Source organism: Coregonus clupeaformis, unplaced genomic scaffold, assembly GCF_020615455.1.
Source record: "Coregonus clupeaformis isolate EN_2021a unplaced genomic scaffold, ASM2061545v1 scaf2843, whole genome shotgun sequence".
Lineage (NCBI taxonomy): Eukaryota > Metazoa > Chordata > Actinopteri > Salmoniformes > Salmonidae > Coregonus > Coregonus clupeaformis.
Genome location: NW_025536297.1, coordinates 52,501 through 63,137, shown reverse-complemented (window position 1 = coordinate 63,137; position 10,637 = coordinate 52,501). Strand labels below are relative to the sequence as shown.

Here is a 10,637-nt window from a genome sequence, read left to right as displayed (position 1 = left end):
GGATCCATAATAAATAAATACAGTAGAAATATGAATTAGTGTGATGGAGATGTGTATGTGCTGCGTGTTGATGTTTATTATTGGGGTTGATGACGTTTTTAACGTGTGTGTGTGTGTGTGTGTGTGTGTGTGTGTGTGTGTGTGTGTGTGTATTAGGTGAGCCCTGTCCCGTGCCACCGTCGAGGGCCTTTCTCCTGTAAGCGTGTGTGTGGTCGAACCTTGACCTGTGGTAACCACAGCTGCAGCAAGGAATGTCACCGTGTCACCGCGACAACCAACAAACTACAGGTACGGAGACAGAGGGGGGGTCTGTTTGTGTGTTGGGGGGAGGTTTTGTGACAGTCTGTGACCTTCTCTCCTTCTCTCCCCTCCTCTCCTTCTCTCCTCTCCCTCCTCTCCACTCCTCTCCTTCTCTCCCCTCCTCTCCTTCTCTCCCCCTCTCTCTCTCTTTCTATCTTTCTCCCGCTCTTCTTCTCTCTTTTCGTCTTCAGATTTAAAAACTATCAGGAGGAAAGTATTCACACTCCTTTACTTTTTCCACATGTTGTTGTTACAGCATTTAAAAGGGATGACATTGAGATTTTGTGTCACTGATCTACACACAATACCCCATAATGTCAAAGTGGAATTATGTTTTTAGAAATTTTTACAAATAGAAAATGAACAGCTGAAATGTCTTGAGTCAATAAGTATTCAACCCCTTTGTTATGGCAAGTCTAAACAAGTTAAGGATTAAACATGTGCTTAACAAGTCACGTAAGTTGCATGAACTCTGTGTGCGGTCATGATTTTTGAATGACTACCTCATCTCTGTACCCACCACATACAATTAACTGTAAGGTCCCTCAGTCGAGCAGTGAATTTCAAACACACATTCAACCACAAAGACCAGGGAGGTTTTCCAATCCCTCGCCAAGAAGGGCACCTATTGGTAGATGGGTAAAAAAAAAAAAAATTGCAGACATTGAATATCCCTTTGAGCATGGTGAAGTTATTAATTACACTTTGGGTAGTGTATCAATACACCCACACCAAATCTACACTGGAGTTGCTTACCAAGACTACATTGAATGTTCTTAAGTGGCCTAGTTACAGTTTTGAATTAAATTGGCTTGAAAATCGATGGCAAGACTTGAAAATGTCTGTCTAGAAATGATCAACAACCAACTTGACGGAGCTTGAAGAATTTTAAAAATATAATAATGTGCAAATATTATACAATCCAGGTGTGGAAAGCTCTTAGAGACTTACCCAGAAAGACTCTCGGCTGTAATCACTGGCAAAGGTGATTCTAACATGTATTGACTGAAAGGTTTGAATACTTACAGTGGGGAGAACAAGTATTTGATACACTGCCGATTTTGCAGGTTTTCCTACTTACAAAGCATGTAGAGGTCTGTCATTTTTATCATAGGTACACTTCAACTGTGAGAGACGGAATCTAAAACAAAAATCCAGAAAATCACATTGTATGATTTTTAAGTAATTCATTTGCATCGCAAAATCGGCAGTGTATCAAATACTTGTTCTCCACACTGTATGTGAATGAGAGATTTCTGTATTTCATTAAAACATATATATATATATATGTTTTCACTTTCTCATTATGGGGTAAAAAAAAACAACAACAATTGAATCCATTTTGAATTCAGGCTGCAACAACAACATGTGGAATAAGTCAAGGGGTATGAATACTTTCTGAAGGCACTGTAACTAATAGTCTTCTATCACTCTCCCAAACACACACACGGCCTACACACACACACACACGGGCTACACACACACACACACACACACACACACACACACGGGCTAAACACACACACACACCTGTCATCACTCACTAGGACAGTTTTAGCAGCAGAGAGGTCCAGGGTTCTGTAAGGGTCCAGGTATCTGGTGATTCTAAAGTCATTAGGTGAAGCCTGTCATTCTAGAAGACTTCCTGTGTTTCCAACCTGTCAGATGTTCCAGTGTATTATATGTTAAGTGTATTCCAGTGAAATATTCCAAGCGTGTGCAGAATGTCGCACATGATTGCTTCTGTGTGCCTGTAGAGCAGTACAGTGTTAGAAGGGACCTAATATTACAGCCTGTGAACGAGGCTGACATGGTTAACAAGGAGAGGTGGTAGTGCTGTGATTGTGTTTCCGTTTATCCGTTAAGGGGAGCTCGTTAGGATCAGGTGACGTGGAGAAACCCTTCTCAGAACCCCTCACTCCTCTCCCACACACACATTTAGGAAGAACGAACACACATTTGTCTGGGAATGGAATGCGCCCCCGAGCAAATTCTACCCCCCTGTGACATCACAGCCTACTGCGCACAGGAATTATGGGAATATGGTAATCGGAACAACACACACACTCTCTCTTCCATCTTGGAACGTCTTCATGCTCATTCTGAAAACTTTCCACAGTGGAATACTCGGTCCTCTACTCTGTGACAGCACAGCGTGTCCTGTTTCGTGATTGGTGGAGAGGCTGGCAGTGGCGATGGCCGAATTTGGCGATGAACTTTATCACAACACTTGTCATGTGTTAGTGCGCTTGTGTGTGTGTGTGAACAGATTATTAGGGCTGGGAATTGCCAGGGACCTTACGATACTTAGGTGCCAATACAATATGTTTTGCGATTCTCACGATTCTATATGTTTTGCGATTTGATACTGTGATTTTATTGCGATTTGATGTTCCAAATATGTTGTTCACCATCTGCTGCAGAGAGACGAGAGAGCTTGAGAACTAGATTTGATCAGTCATGGAAAACAAACTCCCTGCCTGTGCCATTAAACCCCTACAACTCATCCAGAATGCCGCAGCCCGTCTGGTGTTCAACCTTCCCAAGTTCTCTCACGTCACCCCGCTCCTGGCTTCCAGTTGAAGCTCGCATCTGCTACAAGACCATGGTGCTTGCCTACGGAGCTGTGAGGGGAACGGCACCTCCGTACCTTCAGGCTCTGATCAGTCCCTACACCCAAACGAGGGCATTGCGTTCATCCACCTCTGGCCTGCTGGCTCCCCTACCTCTACGGAAGCACAGTTCCCGCTCAGCCCAGTCAAAACTATTCGCTGCTCTGGCACCCCAATGGTGGAACAAGCTCCCTCACGACGCCAGGACAGCGGAGTCACTGACCACCTTCCGGAGACACTTGAAACCCCACCTCTTTAAGGAATACCTGGGATAGGATAAAGTAATCCTTCTACCCCCCCACCCCCAAAAAATAAAAAGAATGCACCAATTTGTAATTCGCTCTGGATAAGAGCGTCTGCTAAATGACGTAAATGTAAAAACTGGCTCTTTCAAAAGAAGCTGAAGGAGAAATACTGGAGTGAAGCCAATTAGGACATGAATCATATTATGATATTGTCAAAACGATACGATATATCATCAGAAATAATAAATAAATAAACCCTGATATGTAACTATCGATTTTTTCCCCCCCATCGCTACAGATGTTTATTTGTGTTAACTAGTGATGAAGTCTCTGTAGAGTTTATCTTATATTCCATCTCAGACTGGAGTCAAATGATATTTACAGTATATTAAAGGGACAGTTGGGGAGTCGGACATGTTTTTTTTGCTAAACAGCCAAATGAAATGTAATGTAACCGCTGAAATTCGTAGACCAAGCCATGGATGCAAGGACTTGACCATCTGTGATATCAACATTAGTTCTAACCATTTTTCGAGTCTATACAGTGTTTGTTTAGTAAAACAAAACAAGCTTCTATGTTGGGTTCTGATGAAGTAAGACAGTTGAATTCTAAGTGATATTCTTATAGAATCATTCGCTATATACAGTGGGGAAAAAAGTATTTAGTCAGCCACCAATTGTGCAAGTTCTCCCACTTAAAAAGAAGAGAGAGGCCTGTAATTTTCATCACAGGTACACGTCAACTATGACAGACAAATTGAGGAAAAAAATCCAGAAAATTACATTGTAGGATTTTTTTATTAATTTATTTGCAAATTATGGTGGAAAATAAGTATTTGGTCACCTACAAACAAGCAAGATTTCTGGCTCTCACAGACCTGTAACTTCTTCTTTAAGAGGCTCCTCTGTCCTCCACTCGTTACCTGTATTAATGGCACCTGTTTGAACTTGTTATCAGTATAAAAGACACCTGTCCGCAACCTCAAACAGTCACACTCCAAACTCCACTATGGCCAAGACCAAAGAGCTGTCAAAGGACACCAGAAACAAAATTGTAGACCTGCACCAGGCTGGGAAGACTGAATCTGCAATAGGTAAGCAGCTTGGTTTGAAGAAATCAACTGTGGGAGCAATTATTAGGAAATGGAAGACATACAAGACCACTGATAATCTCCCTCGATCTGGGGCACGCAAGATCTCACCCCGTGGGGTCAAAATGATCACAAGAACGGTGAGCAAAAATCCCAGAACCACACGGGGGGACCTAGTGAATGACCTGCAGAGAGCTGGGACCAAAGTAACAAAGCCTACCATCAGTAACACACTACGCCACCAGGGACCCAAATCCTGCAGTGCCAGACGTGTCCCCCTGCTTAAGCCAGTACATGTCCAGGCCCATCTGAAGTTTGCTAGAGTGCATTTGGATGATCCAGAAGAGGATTGGGAGAATGTCATATGGTCAGATGAAACTTTTTGGTAAAAACTCAACTCGTCGTGTTTGGAGGACAAAGAATGCTGAGTTGCATCCAAAGAACACCATACCTACTGTGAAGCATGGGGGTGGAAACATCATGCTTTGGGGCTGTTTTTCTGCAAAGGGACCAGGACGACTGATCCGTGTAAAGGAAAGAATGAATGGGGCCATGTATCGTGAGATTTTGAGTGAAAACCTCCTTCCATCAGCAAGGGCATTGAAGATTAAATGTGGCTGGATCTTTCAGCATGACAATGATCCCAAACACACCGCCCGGGCAACGAAGGAGTGGCTTCGTAAGAAGCATTTCAAGGTCCTGGAGTGGCCTAGCCAGTCTCCAGATCTCAACCCCATAGAAAATCTTTGGAGGGAGTTGAAAGTCCGTGTTGCCCAGCGACAGCCCCAAAACATCACTGCTCTAGAGGAGATCTGCATGGAGGAATGGGCCAAAATACCAGCAACAGTGTGTGAAAACCCTGTGAAGACTTACAGAAAACGTTTGACCTGTGTCATTGCCAACAAAGGGTATATAACAAAGTATTGAGAAACTTTTGTTATTGACCAAATACTTATTTTCCACCATAATTTGCAAATAAATTCATTAAAAATCCTACAATGTGATTTTCTGGAATTTTTTTCTCAATATGTCTGTCATAGTTGACGTGTACCTATGATGAAAATTACAGGCCTCTCTCATCTTTTTAAGTGGGAGAACTTGCACAATTGGTGGCTGACTAAATACTTTTTTCCCCACTGTACACTACATGACCAAAAGTATGTGGACACCTGCTCATCTAACATCTCATTCCAAAATCATGGGCATTAAGATGGAGTTGGTCCCCCCTTTGCTGCTATAACAGCCTCCACTCTTCTGGGAAGGCTTTCCACTAGATGTTGGAACATTGCTGCGGGGACTTGCTTCCATTCAGCCACAAGAGCATTAGTGAGGTTGGGCACTGATGTTGGGCGATTAGGCCTGGCTCGCAGTCGGCGTTCCAATTCATCCCAAAGGTGTTCGATGGGGTTGAGGCCAGGGCTCTGTGGAGGACAGTCAAGTTCTTCCACACCGATCTCGACAAACCATTATTTGTTTTTTTGTAAACACACCCCTTTTTCTCCCCAATTGGTAGTTACGGTCTTGTCCCATCGCTGCGGACTCGGGAGAGGCGAAAGTCAAGAGCCATGCGTCCTCCGAAACATGACCCTGCCAATCCGCGCTGCTTCTTGACACACTGCTCACTTAACTCGGAAGCCAGCCGCACCAATGTGTCGGAGTCAGCGTGCATGCGCCCGGCCCGCCACGAGCGCGATGGGACAAGGACATCCCGGCCGGCCAAACCCTCCCATAACCCGGACGACGCTGGGCCAATTGTGCGCCGCCTCATGGGTCTCCCCATCGCGGCTGGCTGCGACACAGCCTGTGATCAAACCCGGGTCTGTAGTGACGCCTCAAGCACTGCAATGCAGTGCCTTAGACCGCTGCGCCACTCGGGAGGCCCCAACAGACCATTTCTGTGTGGACCTCGCTTTGTGCACGGGGGGATTGTCATGCTAAAACAGGAACGGTCCTTCCCTAAACTGTTGCCACAAAGTTGGAAGCACAGAATCGTTTAGCCAACGTACAATCATTGGAAAACTAAATAGATGACCTACGATCACGGATATCCTACCAACGGGACATTAAAAACTGTAATATCTTATGTTTCACCGAGTCGTGGCTGAACGATGACATGGATAACATACAGCTGGCGGGCTATACGCTACATCGGCAGGATAGAACGGCTGACTCTGGTAAGACAAGGGGTGGCGGTCTGTGTATATTTGTAAACAACAGCTGGTGCACGAAATCTAATATTAAGGAAGTCTCAAGGTTTTGCTTGTCTGAGGTAGAGTATCTCATGATAAGCTGTAGACCACACTATCTACCAAGATAGTTTTCATCTATATTTTTCATAGCTGTCTATTTACAACCACAAACCGATGCTGGCACTAAGACTGCACTCAATGAGCTGTATAAGGCCATAAGTCAACAGGAAAACGCTCATCCAGAGGCAGCGCTCCTAGTGGCCGGGGACTTTAATGCAGGGAAACTTAAATCCGTTCTACCTAATTTCTACCAGCATGTTAAATGTGCAACCAGAGGAAAAAAAACTCTAGACCACCTTTACTCCACACACAGAGACGCATACAAAGCTCTCCCTCGCCCTCCATTTGGCAAATCTGACCATAACTCTATCCTCCTGATTCCTGCTTATAAGCAAAAACTAAAGCAGGAAGGACCAGTGACTCGGTTAATAAGGAAGTGGTCAGATGAGGCAGATGCTAAGCTACAGGACTGTTTTGCTAGCACAGACTGGAATATGTTCCGGGATTCTTCCGATGGCATTGAGAAGTACGCCACATCAGTCACTGGCTTCATCAATAAGTGCATCGATGACATTGTCCCCACAGTGACCGTACGTACATACCCCAACCAGAAGCCATGGATTACAGGCAACATCCGCACTGAGCTAAAGGGTAGAGCTGCCGCTTTCAAGGAGCGGGACTCTAACCCGGACGCTTATAAGAAATCCCGCTATGCCCTCAGACGAACCATCAAACAGGCAAAGCTTCAATACAGGACTAAGATTGAATCGAACTATACCGGCTCCGATGCTCGTCGGGATGTGGCAGGGCTTGAAAACTATTACAGACTACAAAGGGAAGCACAGCCGCGAGCTGCCCAGTGACACAAGCCTACCAGACGAGCTAAATCACTTCTATGCTCGCTTCAAGGCAAGCAACACTGAAACGTGCATGAGCGCATCAGCTGTTCCGGATGACTATGTGATCACGCTCTCCGTAGCCGATGTGAGTAAGACTTTTAAGCAGGTCAACATTCACAAGGCCGCAGGGCCAGACGGATTACCAGGACGCGTACTCCAAGCATGCGTTGACCAACTGGCAAATGTCTTCACTGACATTTTTGACATGTCCCTGACTGAGTCTGTAATACCAACATGTTGCAAGCAGACCACCATAGTCCCCGTGCCCAAGGACACTAAGATAACCTGTAGCCATGAAGTGCTTTGAAAAGCTGGTCATGGCTCACATCAACACCACTATCCCAGAAACCCTAGACCCCACTCCAATTTGCATACCGCCCCAACAAATCCACAGATGATGCAATCTCTATTGCACTCCACACTGCCCTTTCCCACCTGGACAAGAGGAACACATACGTGAGAATGCTATTCATTGACTACAGCTCAGCGTTCAACACCATAGTGCCCTCAACGCTCATCGTTAAGCTAATGACCCTGGGACTAAACACCTCCCTCTGCAACTGGATCCTGGACTTCCTGACGGGCCACCCCCAGGTGGTAAGGGTAGGTAACAACACATCTGCTACGCTGATCCTCAACACGGGGGCCCCTCAGGGGTGCATGCTCAATCCCCTCCTGTACTCCCTGTTCACCCATGACTGCGTGGCCAGGCACGACTCCAACACCATCATTAAGTTTGCAGACGACACAACAGTGGTAGGCCTTGCATTTATAGGTTGAAATAGCAGGAGCAGTAGAGAGCGAGAGAGTTGAAAACAGCAGGTCTGGGACAAGGTAGCACGTCAGGTGAACAGGTCAGGGTTCCATAGCCGCAGGCAGAAGAGTGGAAACTGGAGCAGCAGCACGACCAGGGGGACTGGGGACAGCCAGGAGTCATCAGGCCAGGTAGTCCTGAGGCATGGTCCCAGGGCTCAGGTCCTCCGGGAGGGGAGGGAGAGAGGACCAGGGGACTGGACAGCCAGGAGTCATCAGGCCAGGTAGTCCTGAGGCATGGTCCCAGGGCTCAGGTCCTCCGGGAGGGGAGGGAGAGAGGACCAGGGGGACTGGGGACAGCCAGGAGTCATCAGGCCAGGTAGTCCTGAGGCATGGTCCCAGGGCTCAGGTCCTCCGGGAGGGAAGGGAGAGAGAGATAATTAGAAGGAGCATACTTAAATTCACACAGGAATTACAGACTGACACTAGCCCCCCGGCACATAGACATAGACTAGCATAGATACTGGAGGCTGAGACGGGGGGGTCGGGAGACACTGTGGCCCCGTCCGACGATACCCCCGGACAGGGCCAACCAGGCAGGATATAACCCCACCCACTTTGCCAAAGCACAGCCCCCACACCACTAGAGGGATATCAACAGACCACCAACCTACTACCCTGAGACAAGGCTGAGTATAGCCCACCAACCTACTACCCTGAGACAAGGCTGAGTATAGCCCACCAACCTACTACCCTGAGACAAGGCTGAGTATAGCCCACCAACCTACTACCCTGAGACAAGGCTGAGACAAGGCTGAGTATAGCCCACAAAGATCTCCTCCACCGCACTGCACGAGCCCGAGGGGGCGACAAACCGGACAGGAAGATCACGTCAGTGACTCAACCCACTCAAGTGACGCACCCCTCCTAGGGACGGCATGGATAGCACCAGTCAGCTAGTGACTCAGCCCCCGTAATAGGGTCAGAGGCAGAGAATCCCAATGGAGAGACAGGAACCAGCCAGGCAGAGACAGCAAGGGCGGTTCGTCACTCCAGTGCCTTGCCGTTCTCCTTCGCACCCCTGGGCCAGACTACACTCAATCACAGGACCTTCAGTAAAGACTTAAAGGTCGAGACCGAGTCTGCGTCTCTCACATGGATAGGAAGACCATTCCATAAACATGGAGCTCTATAGGAGAAAGCCCTGCCTCCAGCTGTTTGCTTAGAAATTCTAGGGCCAATAAGGAGGCCTGCGTCTTGTGACCGTAGCGTACGTGTAGGAATGTACGGCAGGACCAAATCGGAGAGATAGGTAGGAGCAAGCCCATGTAATGCTTTGTAGGTTAGCAGTAAAACCTTGAAATCAGCCCTAGCCTTAACAGGAAGCCAGTTTAGAGAGGCCAGCCCTAGCATTAACAGGAAGCCAGTTTAGAGAGGCCAGCCCTAGCCTTAACAGGAAGCCAGTTTAGAGAGGCCAGCCCTAGCCTTAACAGGAAGCCAGTTTAGAGGCCAGCCCTAGCATTAACAGGAAGCCAGTTTAGAGAGGCCAGCCCTAGCCTTAACAGGAAGCCAGAGTAGAGAGGCCAGCCCTAGCCTTAACAGGAAGCCAGTTTAGAGAGGCCAGCCCTAGCCTTAACAGGAAGCCAGTTTAGAGAGGCCAGCCCTAGCCTTAACAGGAAGCCAGTGTAGAGAGGCCAGCCCTAGCCTTAACAGGAAGCCAGTGTAGAGAGGCCAGCCCTAGCCTTAACAGGAAGCCAGTTTAGAGAGGCCAGCCCTAGCCTTAACAGGAAGCCAGTTTAGAGAGGCCAGCCCTAGCCTTAACAGGAAGCCAGTGTAGAGAGGCCAGCCCTAGCCTTAACAGGAAGCCAGAGTAGAGAGGCCAGCCCTAGCCTTAACAGGAAGCCAGAGTAGAGAGGCCAGCCCTAGCCTTAACAGGAAGCCAGTAGAGAGAGGCCAGCCCTAGCCTTAACAGGAAGCCAGTAGAGAGAGGCCAGCCCTAGCCTTAACAGGAAGCCAGTTTAGAGAGGCCAGCCCTAGCCTTAACAGGAAGCCAGTGTAGAGAGGCCAGCACTGGAGTAATATGATCACATGTTTTGGTTGTAGTCCAGATTCTAGCAGCCGTGTTTAGCACTAACTGAAGTTTGTTTAGTGCTTTATCCGGGTAGCCGGAGAGTAGAACATTGCAGTAGTCTAATCTGGAAGTGACAAAAGCATGGATTAGCTTTTCTGCATTATTTTTGGACAAAGTTTCTGATTTTTGCAATGTTACGAAGATGGAGAAAAGCTGTTGTTGAAATATTCTTGAAATGTTCGTCAAAAGAGAGATCAGGGTCCAGAGTAACGCCGAGGTCCTTCAGGTTTTTTTTTTTTTTTTTTTAAGACGGCTGTTCAACCATCAAGATTAATTGTCAGATCCAACAGCAGATCTCTTTGTATCTTGGGTCCTAGAACTAGCATGTCTGTTTTGTCCGAGTTTAAAAGTAAAACA

General features: G+C 47.1%; 1 protein-coding gene across 1 annotated transcript in view; it reads left to right on the top strand.

Moving 5' to 3' along the window:
* The first annotated feature begins 165 nt into the window (after window positions 1–165).
* The window catches only part of LOC121563123 (NF-X1-type zinc finger protein NFXL1), a 30,231-nt gene continuing 19,759 nt past the window's right edge, over window positions 166–10,637 (top strand). Inside the window, exon 1 of the mRNA XM_045219869.1 lies at window positions 166–288. The gene's annotated coding sequence lies outside the window, so the exon portion shown is untranslated. The remainder of the gene's footprint in view (window positions 289–10,637) is intronic.